General features: G+C 41.4%; 1 protein-coding gene across 2 annotated transcripts in view; it reads right to left on the bottom strand.

Annotated features, from left to right (window-relative positions):
* Positions 1-12,108, bottom strand: part of galnt1 (UDP-N-acetyl-alpha-D-galactosamine:polypeptide N-acetylgalactosaminyltransferase 1) — a 55,108-nt gene extending 43,000 nt beyond the window's left edge. The window contains exon 1 of one of the 2 annotated variants that reach the window (XM_004541396.4): positions 11,698-12,108. The gene's annotated coding sequence lies outside the window, so the exon portion shown is untranslated. The remainder of the gene's footprint in view (positions 1-11,697) is intronic. The other variant, XM_004541397.4, reaches the window with a different exon arrangement.
* Between the last annotated feature and the right edge of the window lie 1,385 nt (positions 12,109-13,493).

Below are 13,493 nucleotides of genomic sequence, written 5' to 3'. Positions count from 1 at the left end.
TGCCTGAAACCAATTGCAGCCCCACTCACTGATCACAATCATTGAAGGACAGACTGGCGATGGGTTGCCAATATTTGGTGTCTACTTCAAAAATGCAAACATACTGCTAACACATCACAATAAGAGTGAGGCAGTCTGTTTAGATAAGTGCAGTTTGTGAGAAACATTTCTTTGAAACAGACTCGACTCAACTAGTTGCCAACTTGTTGTGTTGTGGTTCTGTTCCTATATAAAATCAAGACTGGTAAGCGCTCATTTCATTTTGGTTTGGGCAGAATGTACGAAATTTCCAATTGAAATGCAATTTTTGCCAATTTATCAGTTACAACTGCTGTATTATCACAAGAGATTGCAGATAACTGCCAACTTAGTTCCATTCAATATCAAACTGACAGCAAACTGACTCTGTCTTGTTGCCACGTTAGTTTAACACTGTCACACAAGTTGCTTTGAAGACAGCAACTGACTGCAAGTGGTTGCAGACCTGGTTCCTGTCTTCGAAGCAACCTAGGCATCAAGATCAAAAGTGGACTGCACACGGTCAAAATAATTTTGGTTTCCAACCACCATATGACTAACATTAAGAGAGTTGCCTCTCATTTATCCATTCTCTCGCTCTCTCTCTCTTTCTGAAAATAAGCTCTGCCTGACAATACAGTGCAGCCCTGTAGAAAATAATTCAACAGCAGGGATGTTGGACTGGTGATGTTGTTGACTGATTCCTTACGCCGTGTTTTTAACAACTCTACTGGATGAAAATATTTTTGGAAATGTTAGCAGCAGACTTCCAATTTGACTGTATTTTTGCAGCTGTGTTTTTGGCATTGAGAACAACTGAACTGCACTCACAAATGTTCTTCTCTTTTAGCAGTTGGCTTCACTTACTCTTAGGAAGTGCAAATCAGCACAAAAACAGCAGAAAACTAAACAGTTCTGGTGGCATAAAAAAGATCCCTTCTCTACAATACATAAATATAAACAGCACAGGTGGCATGGAAAAGCATGTTTGGTCCATAGAAGTAAGGCTGTTATGAATACAATCGGATCCAGAATAGCGATAACTGAAATCCGAACATTCATGTTTTTATAACCACTTTCTGACAAAAATTAGAAAACACATAAACTAAAGAGTCTGAGGTTAAGATGCATGAAAGAAATCATCTCAGAAAGGAAGTTAACAAAGACATTTTGTCCCTTCTAATGTCCTCCTCTGACAGTGCACAGCCTCTGTGTAGGTGTTGCTGCTCTCTGCTTTCGGTCACTAGGTGAACAGAAAAGATGGAGAGAACCGGAGAGCAAGACATCTGCTATCACTACCTGCTTTTTTTTTGGGGGGGGGGGGGGTTGAAAGGATGTGAAAAAGTCACTAAAATGATAACAATGTTGTGTTGTAAAGATGTGGGTTGCAGTATCTATGGCCTCAGGCTGCAGCATAAAGCAAACCTTTTACAAAATAAAGTGAAAATTTCACTAAAGCAACTTTTAAACAAGAAAATAAAGATGGTAAATGGCCTGTATTTATATAGCGCTTTTCTAGTCCCTAAGGACCCCAAAGCGCTTTACATATCCAGTCATCCACCCGTTCACACACACATCCACACACTGGTGATGGCAAGCTACATTGTAGCCACAGCCACCCTGGGGCGCACTGACAGAGGCGAGGCTGCCGGACACTGGCGCCACCGGGCCCTCTGACCACCACCAGTAGGCAACGGGTGAAGTGTCTTGCCCAAGGACACAATGACCGAGACTGTCCAAGCCGGGGCTTGAACCGGCAACCTTCCGATTACAAGGCGAACTCCCAACTCTTGAGCCACAATCGCCCCCAAGACATTCTCTATTAATCGTTCTCTAGGATTGGCGCATAACCTGCCTGTCTGTTTGCATGATTTGTTCTCATAATCCTCAGACAAATTTAACACCACTGGGCCAACTCAAGTTGTTTGATCTATGACACACTACTGCCTATTGGCATCTGCAAAATGCACAATCCATCACAGAGTAAATATATCTGAATACACACATACAACTCTGCAGATGCGCACACACATAAACACACACTCGCATACACACACACACACACACTAACAAAGCTAGCAGTATCAATACTTCATTTAACCAACTCTGTCATGAGGTCAATAGCCCCTCCACCCACACACAAACACACACACACTCACTCCTAACACCCCTCGTCACACTACATAACCTCCAATAAGTTTCACTGTGGGTTCTAAATGTTCAGCAATAACTTTGGCTTAATTACTTCAGGTGAAATCCACTATGAGCGGCAGGCATGACTAATCTGGTCATCCTCTTTCATATCTAACCTTATTAAGAAGTCATGTAAATTTTCATCTCTATTTATATCTCAGTATGCCTCTGTAGACTCTATTCTTGTAAAATCTACCACACAGAAATTTAGGTGCCCATAAGTAACACTTTTAATCATGTAAATATACAGAAAACGGCTTGAACAACTAAAAATACCATGGTATTTTTGCTTGAGGCTATGTTAAAAAGAAAACTCAAATCAGATCTCAAGTGCAGCTTGGTTCTTCTTTTATTTTCTACTGTTGTGAAATATATTTCAGGCTAGCCCATGCGCAGCAAGTACAGAGGCAGCATCCCTGCTGCTGTCTCTCTCTGACCCGTGGAGCTGCAGCCACAGTGACCCACATCCAAGCCTGTGGCAGATTATACTGCATCACATGCAACACACACATTCCCAAGATACATGAACACAGTGCATCTGACATTCGTGGCTTGTAGAAATGCAATTTCTGATAGCTTAGCAGACACACACACACACACACACACACACACACACACACACACACACACACACACACACACACACACACACACAATGGACAATGGACGAGTAGTTCTGCAGTCCATCAGCCTAGACTAACTGTTGATATGACTATCAGTGTGCCTGGTCTACAACAAGCTCACTCAGAGACCTAGCACAAAAAAACCACACAGACCCACACACATGCACACACTAGATAAGAGGCAGAGATGGACAGTTTTGTGTATGTTTGCGCAGAGGGGAGAGCTGTGCCTTCGTGAGGGTGAGCCCCAGGCAGATAGCTCACTCTGTCACACGGCTAAGACAGAGCACAGAGCTTCCACAGCAGTGTCAGTCCTTTCTGCCCTCCTCTGCTTCTCTCTCTTACCAATAACTTACAGACAAATTTCCATATAGGACACAAATGTTGCCTTCAGTTATATTTGCATCAATTAATTATTTATACAACCTTGAGAATGGCACTGCGGTCACACCTTTGAGAGTGTAGTGTCCTTCTGTAGAAACATGCGGAAACTAAGCCAAGAACAAGCACAATTTACTCCCAGTGGAGTTGAAAACATTTAAATGAAGAATATGAAGAGCAGTATCAGACTGCCTTTGTTTATTTATATTTTTACTACCTGTGCTGCCCTTGAATAATTTGGCCAAGACAAACATCAGCCTACAGGCAAACACAATGAAAATTAGCGGCTAAATGTTCAAAAAGCGAAAGCATTTGAGTATTTTTTATTGCCACCAAACAGCTTGCCTGAGGTCTCATATAACCATATTCATATGTCACGAAGCAAACATTATATCCCCCACCCATTATTACACAAGATATACAAGCACACAGAGAAAACCCCAGGGTTTTAAAAAGATTCCTCAGCAATTAACTATATAACACTCAAACAGCAAGCATATTTGGCAGCAAATTTCAATTCGTTTGTAATCTACATTCCTGAAGGAAATTAAAGTATGAACTAATACTGTTATTAGTCAACTAATACTAATACTGGCAGTATTAGTTGACAGTAATATTAATTACAGTCAACTAATAGTGCCAGTGACTACAGTATTCCAACTGTAGTCACTGGCAATCCATCTGTTATCTCTATACATTTTGTTTGACTTTTGTTTGAATTGTAACCTCTTTACCCACATCCAGTGTGAGATAACTGTTATTTGTTTCATTGGTTGCTGTTGTCAGGTAATAAGAGTGACTAAAAGCTTTTAATCACTATCATTTAAGGAGGGTGACTTTTTCCACAACAAGATCTTTCGTTTAACTGTTCAAAGCGCTGCAAACAAAGACACATTAAGAGCTGTCATCCGAGTACAAACAGGCCCTGCTTTAGCCAGTACTGCAGACCATGAGGCACTACACAGACTACAGAAATGGAGTTACTCTGTACAGTGGACTGTAGCTGCCAGCTGCTCCAGGACAGTGAGGCTGGATTAAATGCTGAAAACAAATATCCCCACAGAGGTCAATTATACACAATTTAGCTAGGCTACCGTGCACACACAAAATACTCTTAGACTGCTCAAGAGTATTTAAAACGCTTATTCTGTGAGGCCTATTTTGTGCTTGAGATTCACTGGACTGACTCTAATGTAGTACCCTGATTAGAAGTGGACGATAAGACTGAAGCCTTTTCTCGGATGTAAGTAAAACATGAAATATGATATCTTGAGTAGCAGTCATGCGCACGCACTCATCTGCCGGGCTCTTGGAAGCAGTCAGAATGATTTTCTCAGTCAATTTTCATTTTGAGCTCATCAGCTGTGGGTTTCATGACTGTAAGACAGATTTTCTCCCTGGTTAATTTCAGCAAGTATAAAAAGGTTTAGAGATTCTCTGAGCTAGTTTTTGGATGACAGAACTTTCAACCATTTCAGTGAGAAAATGCACGAGTTCAGTGGATCCAGGGTTAACACCTTTGACTTAAGCAGGGATTATAGTACAGTTTTTTTATAGTCCACTTAACACAAGCATCCATGCAGATGTCCAAGTGCCTGGCTGTTTTTTGATCATGCTGAGAACTTACATTACAGTGCACCACCTACACATGCTCACCAAGTGGTGGACTTGAGGTGTATAACATAGACCATAGGTGTCAAACTCTGGCCCGCGGGCCAAATTTGGCCCGCAGCCTAATTACATTTGGCCCGCGAAGCCATACCAAATTACTATTAGAGCTGGCCTACTGGTATTATACAGCTAATATATATATTGTTTAGTATTAAGCTTTGCTTGTTCCATATTCAGTTTTTCAGCAAAACTTGTTTGAGTCCATAAGAAAAGATTCATTCTTATATCTGGAGGAAGATTTTTTTTTTCCAATAAATATTAACGTTAGCCCACGACTTTGTAGCAGTTTTGAATTTTGGCCCACTGTGTATTTGAGTTTGACACCCCTGACATAGACTGTATGTGTGCTTGGCTAAGCAGATGCTTCCTGACAAAACCTACCCAGCCCTAGAAGCACTGGGTGGGTTGTGTCGTGCTGTCATAATACTGTCGCAAATAAGTATCTAATCTGATAGAAGAAGGAGCTACTTAAATAAGTCCTCCCTTATTCACAAGAGGCCAGATAGCCCTAAAGGGAGTTACAGCTTTCAGGTTTGCACTGGTATTTCTCTCAAATTAGACTTTGCACATGTGCAAAACTATTTCTCCAAGTGGTTCTCCCTTGCTCTGGACTTTTCACTAGGACTCCAGCAAATTAAATTTACTTTCCAACTGCTGAGAGAATTTGCATGAAAGGACTTAAAAGCTAGCACTGTTTGTCTAACTTGTGTACTGTGAAAGAAGAACTGGTGTTTATAATTTGTAAAGTTCCTACAGGAAAAACGTGCATACTTATCAGATTCACGCTATAAACAGAAAAAGAAAAAAAAACCCTGTTGCTAGCTTCCTTAAGTTCCTGACAGCTTTAGAAGATCATGTTACATCAGTGTGTCCCACTTTTTTAAACCAAATTTACAGAAATCTTTTTCTAACTTTAACAGCATAATCAGTCAAAACAAGCAGGGAAAACTGTCTAGAAAATTCCCTTAGCAGAAAAGTCTAACAAAACAAACAACTCTGAAAGACGAATACAGAAGCCAAAACACACGCAAAACAAACAGAGTGTAAAATATTAAAAGGGACACAAACTGGTTCCAAGCCAGACAGAGAAGAGACGTGTCTGTCTAATTATGGACCACACTACTGTTTCTCCATGAGTCAGCAGCAATTGAACGTACACCACTTCTTCCTATGGCGAGCAAGGAGGGGGAGGGAGGGGGGGGCAAGGAGCACGACTGTCACCATGGAAACTACCTCTGTCGAGTAGTATCTCAGAGTGAAACAGATGCTTTGAGCGAGATACGGACACACATGAACAGGACACTTTTACAAAGAGGGGAATTGTCAGAGCAAAGCTGATAACAGCATATACTGTTACTCAATGTGACTATGCTGAGCTGCTGCATGCTGTATTAGCTCATTCTACTGAGACTTTCAAGGTGACTTTTAAAGCTAGGTACTTTGTCTGTGCAGCAAACAGTAGCAGGCTACCGGCACTTGTCATTAGGCGTTTAAGTTGCCACAATTTCTTAAAACCAATAAACGCTCACATCCCAAAAACCGACTTGTTTCAGCCTCAGTATTCCAGCTTCCTCTTTTCGCCACTTAAGACGAACACAACATAGACATAGACATAGACATCTTTTAAGTTGATGTGTATGGCAAACTTAAAATCAAACAGTCGTGCATGCAGTGGACATGAAACTGCATTAGTGTATTTCTGGATACCTGATAAATTAATTATAACATTCAGGGTTTTTTTTGTTCTTCACCAAGTCATGAGGGAAATCTTTGGCTTTTTAGCTGTACAATGGTCCACATGTTGACCAGCCTTTTTCCAGTTTGCCATTTTGTGTTACATTTCTGTAATAATAGCAATAATAAAAAACTTTTTCAAACATTTCAAACTGTACAGATTATTATTTGAACAAATAGAAGCTTCAAATATATTTGAAGCTTATTTGAATATTTGAGAAAATGAAACCAGTAAATGTTTAGAATGCTCATCAGAAAAATAAATACACTTATGAATAAATAAAAGTAATTGTCAGTTAAGTTGTTTTTTATTGACTAATTAATTAACTGACTAAACGCTACTGCTCAGCAACAGCAACAAAAAAACAAACAAAAAAAAAAAAACAGTTGTGAACTATAGACCAGACTCAATGAACTGTAACAAACCATGCAGAGAGAAAAACTGCAGAGTTGGCAGATCATATTTTGTGAGTTTACCACACCCATTAACACATTTACACAGCACACTGTCACATTGTGCATAAATACATGGTTCAAAAGCTTCTACACAGAGCCGCTATGTTGGATGGATATTTGTAGCATCTTGTGGGGAACACAAAACGGAAAAAAAGCACTTTGCAACACTTTAAGCATCACTGAGTTTACTGTAGCACTAGCTTTTGTATTTGTATTTGATAAAAGTCACGGGTGACTCCCGACAAACCGTGACAAACAAAGTCTTCATCTATGCAAATATTTGGGTTTTTTGGTGCTACCTTGTGAAGACTTACATACGCAACTGAAATGAAAACAGAAATAGACCATTAATTCCTTGTCAAAGGAGAGCCAGAGCAGAAAACAAGAGACTGCAGCTAGGAGTTGAAATAAACCTCTGCTGAATGCTGGGCTAAATCCTATTTCCTTATCATTAAGCCAGCAGAAACACTGTGTCCATCCAGCTGAGACACTCTGGCTGTGACAGGCTCTGAATCATCTGTAGAGGTCCTATATGCAGTTTATACATACTGCGCCACATATAGGCGTGCTGCTCTTTTTGCCTTCACAGTTACAGTTTTTTTCCACCAAAGCATATTTATGAGGAGTCAAAGTGCAACAAACGAGGAAGGAACATGTTTGGTAAATGGCTGATCCAGCAAAGGTCGCTGAGTGTGAAGGGTGTGATTTTCACACTAACATGTAATTCTCAGAAACAATCCTTACATATGTGGACGCACACTTTTTGTGTAGGCCTTCAGTCGGTTCAATGCTGAATAGGAGCAGAGAGCTGGCAAGACTCCCCGGTGGCACTGGCTGACCCACTTCTATGCAACTCTATCCCTAAAGTGACCCACTGTAGAGCCAGAGGACACACACGTATAGCCAAGCACCAGCACACACATTCACACACACAAGAGCACAAAACTAAACTTGTCTGCCTAAACCCTAGAGGACTGAGAAACAGGGAAAAAAATCTGCTAAATGCTGCCAATATCCCCTCTCTCTCCTTCTCGTTACACTCTGTTTTCAGCTTCTCTTACTTGTCTGAAGATCAGCCATTTAGGTCTCTGCTATCTGATCTAGCTAAACTAGCTACAGGGCCACACTTGCCTTTTTTGAGCAGAACAGATGTTTAGATCCACCCCCTTAATCAAGTTGACGTGTCGGCTTTTGCTAATTCTCTCTGATATTGGGATAGATATAATACAGGCTAAATAATCTTGTAGCATGCTCAAACTGGCTTTAATTCGACCACCATCGTCTATTTTTCAAAAATACTTTTTAGATTTTTGGCAGCACAAAAACAAAACCCATACTTGTTTCACCACAAAAAACAAACATATATTATACATAATAGCTCCAAGTTGGTGATGTTATTCCAATTTATGGCAACTCTACTCTGCTCTGTGACAAGAAAATGAGCTTTCAGCTGCACTGCCAATGCCAGAACCAACTGCTGCAGAGGGTAGAGATAATTCTGTCTGATGTGAGTGTGATCAGACAACATTATTAACAACAAAACCCATCTTAGTGGAGTAGCTGGTTGGTAAGCAGGCAGTAATCAGCTCATGCACTGACAGCTGATGTTTGTGCAGGCCTTTTCATGTGAGAGCGAGATTCCATTAAAGAAAGCAAAAGTGACATTTGACAAGCTACAACAGATACCACAAAATCTGTCGCCGCCAGTGGCTTTTGTCTATGACAATATGCATCCATATGATTAAAGTGTCCCAGTTATTTCTTGTTCTTGCAAATAAACGGTTACCATCATTATGCATATTTAAATGACTTATTGTTTTAGCAGAAAATGACAAAACACTGAAAAATGCTCATTATGGCATCCTTGAGGTGATGTCTCGTCTTTGTCTAAGCAGCACAGCAAATCTTAGAAGTTAATTAAAATAAATAAATACAAAGACGACACAGATTTGGCTGCCAGTTGTGCACACTAGAGAAGCTGCTATCAGAATTTTGCAATGACGGGCAAAAAGACTGCCAACTTGTGAGAAGCAATAACAAAATGATTAACTGGGCAATTTCTTCAGTTCTAGTTACACTTTATTAAATACTTCTCACCTACTTTGCAGGCCTATGTTAGGTGGTAAGCAAGATGAACAACGCACAAAGAGTGGAAGTGCAATAAATTTTGCTCACTGATATTTAAAGCACTCACACGCTCAGCAGCCACTGCCAGGTCATGGTGGCTGTGCATGTGAGTAATGCCAATGTAACAAAGCAGGGTGACCCAGGTTTTGGGGGGGAACAGGCAGGCTGGTATGAGTCCTCTCGCATGTATCTCTTTATGTGCATGTGTGCGATCCGGTCTTAGTCTGGAAGTAGGAACAATGGCATTCCTGTGCTCTGAGCTCCAGGTGGCTGTGGAAACCCAATCCCAAACCAAGCCTCACTGGCACACAGATCGCCAGGGTCCCCGAATGCTGCTGCTTCCCTCCGGAGACACAGATCAGAATAGAGCTATTGTTCCAGAGCAGCTCGGAGTAATAAATGCGCCACAGCCACGCTTGATGACAAACACTAGCAAACACGCAAACAGGACGGCAGTGATTTTCGCCTTCACTTTCCAGATTATTTACTCAGCAGCAAAGCCAATGAAAACGTGAGCTACTAATTTCTCACTGTGATTAAAAATAGGGAAAAGGTTAAGACACTTTGTTTGTAACTGTCCCTTATAATTTAGATGTTTTGTAAAAACATGCTTTTGCAATGACTATATCCACCTGCAGCAAAAACATACACAACTCATTACTTAGTCATACTCACTATATGACTTAAAACCACAGTGACGTACTTTCCCCACACACTTTTTCCCCTCCTCAATTAATCTCATTCACTAAAAAACTATTTTTATTATATTCCCAATGCTGTACGTCCCACAGATTGGCCAAAATGTTCCCAGTTTGAAAGACTCTCAAGTCAGCCATAACAAACATGGTTACACAAGCACACACACACGGATGCAAATCTGCTACAGCCTGAACACACAGTCAATGCAACACAGGGCAGGAAACACATCATGCAGACTCCACAGCCTTGAAATGAGGAACATGATTCATTTCCTTTCAGAGCTGGATAGTCATGCCTTATAACACAAGCCTAAGTTTAGATATCCAGCTCTGAGGCAAAGATCCTCAACATGGCACAAAACCCCAGTTATGATTCCACAACTTCAACTTCCCATATAGATTTCAAGGAAGCCAAGCACTATGTGGTCAGGTTATTTCTTCTTCTATTTGGTAGTCAGCGCTACCACACAGATAATCCTGTTGAAAATGATCAAAGCCTTGAGCTCGCCTGCACCATGGGACCACTGCTACAGGTAGTGAACAAGGTACCGCACAGCTTCCCTTAAGCAACACAGCGTATCTGCACTCTTACAGGCAATGCCACACGAGTGTGTGCGCACACACACACACACACACACACACACACACACACACACACACACACACACACACACACACACACACACACACACACACACAGAGAGAGAGAGAGAGAGAGAGAGAGAGAGAGAGAGAGAGGATAAATAATACATGCTTCCTCTTTTCTCTCCCTTTAAGGAACATGACAGATTAATTTAATTGGTTCCCTGTCAATCCTACAGCTTCATCAGCTCTGCTGTGCAGAGCTGCCGAGTCTTGCAGGATTGATAGTGGATCCATTTTCTTATCTCTGAGATAATTACAGCATTGTTAATGCCCGCACATTCTCTCTTCTTTCACTCATACATACACGCACACATCAGGCCCCACATGCTTTAAGTAACCTTTTACAAAGTCTTTTTAGTGACTGCGTTACATTCAAAGTGACTAACCTCTTCAAATTTGCACTGGCTAGTTTTCTTCTCTTTTCCCAGCTAAAGTCATCTGACCTCTATTAGGCGCACAACAACAGACCAATCAGAGGTTAAATTCCGGGTTTACACATCATCTTTTTCGGGTTGTGATGCAACAATGAAGCATTAAAATGTTCAGAAAGGAGGAAAAGAGCAAAAGGAAGAGCAGATACACATTCCACTGTAACCATTATGCTCTACTTTAAACAGACGCTTTCTTTTGATCTCACTGGGTGAGATCACAGAGCAGTCAGGAAAACTTGATAACTAGCACTCATTTGAATTGACCGTTAGTAGGGGGAAACAAGTCGCTGCAGTCAAATGCGGCAAGTGTGCGATAGCACTGACCCCGGCAGTGGCCCATTCGCGCTACAAATCAACAGTCACGGTTGAAAGCTAACGCGGGATGGATAGAAAAAAAGTATTTATGAGCACCGTTATCAGGGAAGCAGCTTTCCCTTCACTTGGCGTGTTTCGGTGCGGTTGTGGAACAGCATCTACCGGTTAATTCACCTGAAAGCAAAGTGGCAATCTGTGCCTTAAGCGGAGAGTCGCATCGCATCCCTGTTGCTCGGCTGCTTCTGTCAACAAGCCCCGCTTTGCCATAACGGCGGCTGCTTGCCTGCTACCAGATAACCGTAGGGGGGTCACTGGGCAGAAGCAACCCTCCAAAAATGACTATGTGGCTAAGAGAGGAAACAACAATCACTGCAATTGGTGTTAAAACAAGTATTTTCACCTTACCTAGAGTGACTGGTCACCTCAATCAGCCGTGGCGCAAAGAGTCCGCAGGCAGAAAACTGATACCGACTCGATACAAAGTATCGCCGCTAAGTTAGCGGGCTAGCTAGCTTAGCGGGCTAACGATGGAAAGAAAAGGGGGGTGAGTATGGCTCTCTCTGTGTCGTCGAGAGAAGGCAGTTACCTAAGAAAACAAGCAAGGGACGAGGTGTTTCTCACGCAGCTACAGGAGCACCTTCCGGTGTCAAAAGGCGTGAACGGAGGAGACATCCATTTGAAAAGAGCGTGCGGTAGGACTGTCGGTGTCAGGCGGCTGTAGCGCTATGCGGTGTGAGCTCTCTCTCCCGGAGCGGACGTACAACCTCTGCCTGGGTCTGTGCGAGAGAGAGAGAGAGGGAAAGAGAGAGAGAGGAGCAGGGCTGCTGATGTGCGGAGCAAACACAGGCAGCATCACTGCTCATCCCTCCTTCGACTATCACAACCCGGAAGAAATACTGTAACTGATCCCTGTTTTTATTTTTACACAGTCCAAAAAAGAGAAAATTTCAGTTCATTGATCACCACTATTTATTTACGCATATTTTCATTGATTGAAACCTACTTGTTAGTGTGAATGATGCATTTTGGAGCTCGTGTGACGTGAGTGATGTGTTATAAAACAAACATTATAGAGGTCATAATTATAGTAATAATGATTTTAATAATAAGCCCAAAGTCAGATCAGTGAGATGGTGCTTGTAATGAGCCTATAATTATTAACCACGCGGTATAAATGAGCAGGGGGTGATTCCTGTGAAAACTTCTGGAACTGCAACACTTGTAACACGGTATTAACTGGCCCTCTCCTTCCTACAGCTCCCTTGTGGGAAATATTCATATTTAGGAAGAAAACTAAGTAAATGTCTGTTTCTCATTTGAAATTAATGTCCAACTCAGGAGTCAGAAAGCACTGAGTATTGTAAATCTGCAAGGCATGGACTTTTTTTTTTTAAATTTCAATTAAATTATTATTATTATCATTATTATTTTAACCAAAGAAGGAAGCTTTAAGCAACACACCTGTCAGGAAAGCTACTGTGTTTCCTTCAAAAAACAGCTCTTTTAACTCAATTGATCCTATCTCAACCTGTCACAAGACCAAAACAGAGAAAAGGCAATCAACTTCAGACTGCAAGACAACCCATGCAGGCACAGGGAGAACATGCAAAATCTACATAGTTAGGTTTCAGTCGGTGAGCAAAATTTAAAAGCAAACCCTTTTTGCTGTTTCATCAGTAGGGGAAAAAATACATTCTGAAACTTTGCAATGTTAAAAACCTGCCTTACTTACTGTTATAGCCCTTAGTTCATCAGCACAAGCTCTTTAATCTTTTACTGGGTGGGTTCATTTACATTTAGTAAGCCAAATTCAAGACATTCAAAAGCCTAAAGCAGATGCAGAAAGCCCTTCGTTTTCAACTAAAGCTTTGCAGAAAGTTTGGAATAATAATTGATTTAAGTGACTTTGAACGTGACGTGATTGTTGGTGCCAGAGGAGGTGGTCTGACTGTTTCAGAAACTGCTGATCTACTGGGATTTTGCAACCATCTCTAGGGTTTACAGAGAATGGTGTGTGAAAGAGAAAACATCCAGTGAGTCATTTTCTCCGGGTGAAAATGCCTTTGTTGATGCCAGAGGTCAGACAAGAATGGCGATGATAATGCTGTGGAGGATATTTTCTTGGCACACTTTGGACCCCTTAGCACCAACTGAGCACTTCTTAAACACCATAGCCTGCTGACTGCCTCCATCCCTTTATG

The sequence above is a fragment of the Maylandia zebra genome, linkage group LG11 (assembly GCF_041146795.1).
Source record: "Maylandia zebra isolate NMK-2024a linkage group LG11, Mzebra_GT3a, whole genome shotgun sequence".
NCBI classification, from domain to species: Eukaryota; Metazoa; Chordata; class Actinopteri; order Cichliformes; family Cichlidae; genus Maylandia; species Maylandia zebra.
This window is presented reverse-complemented; position numbering and strand designations above follow the sequence as displayed.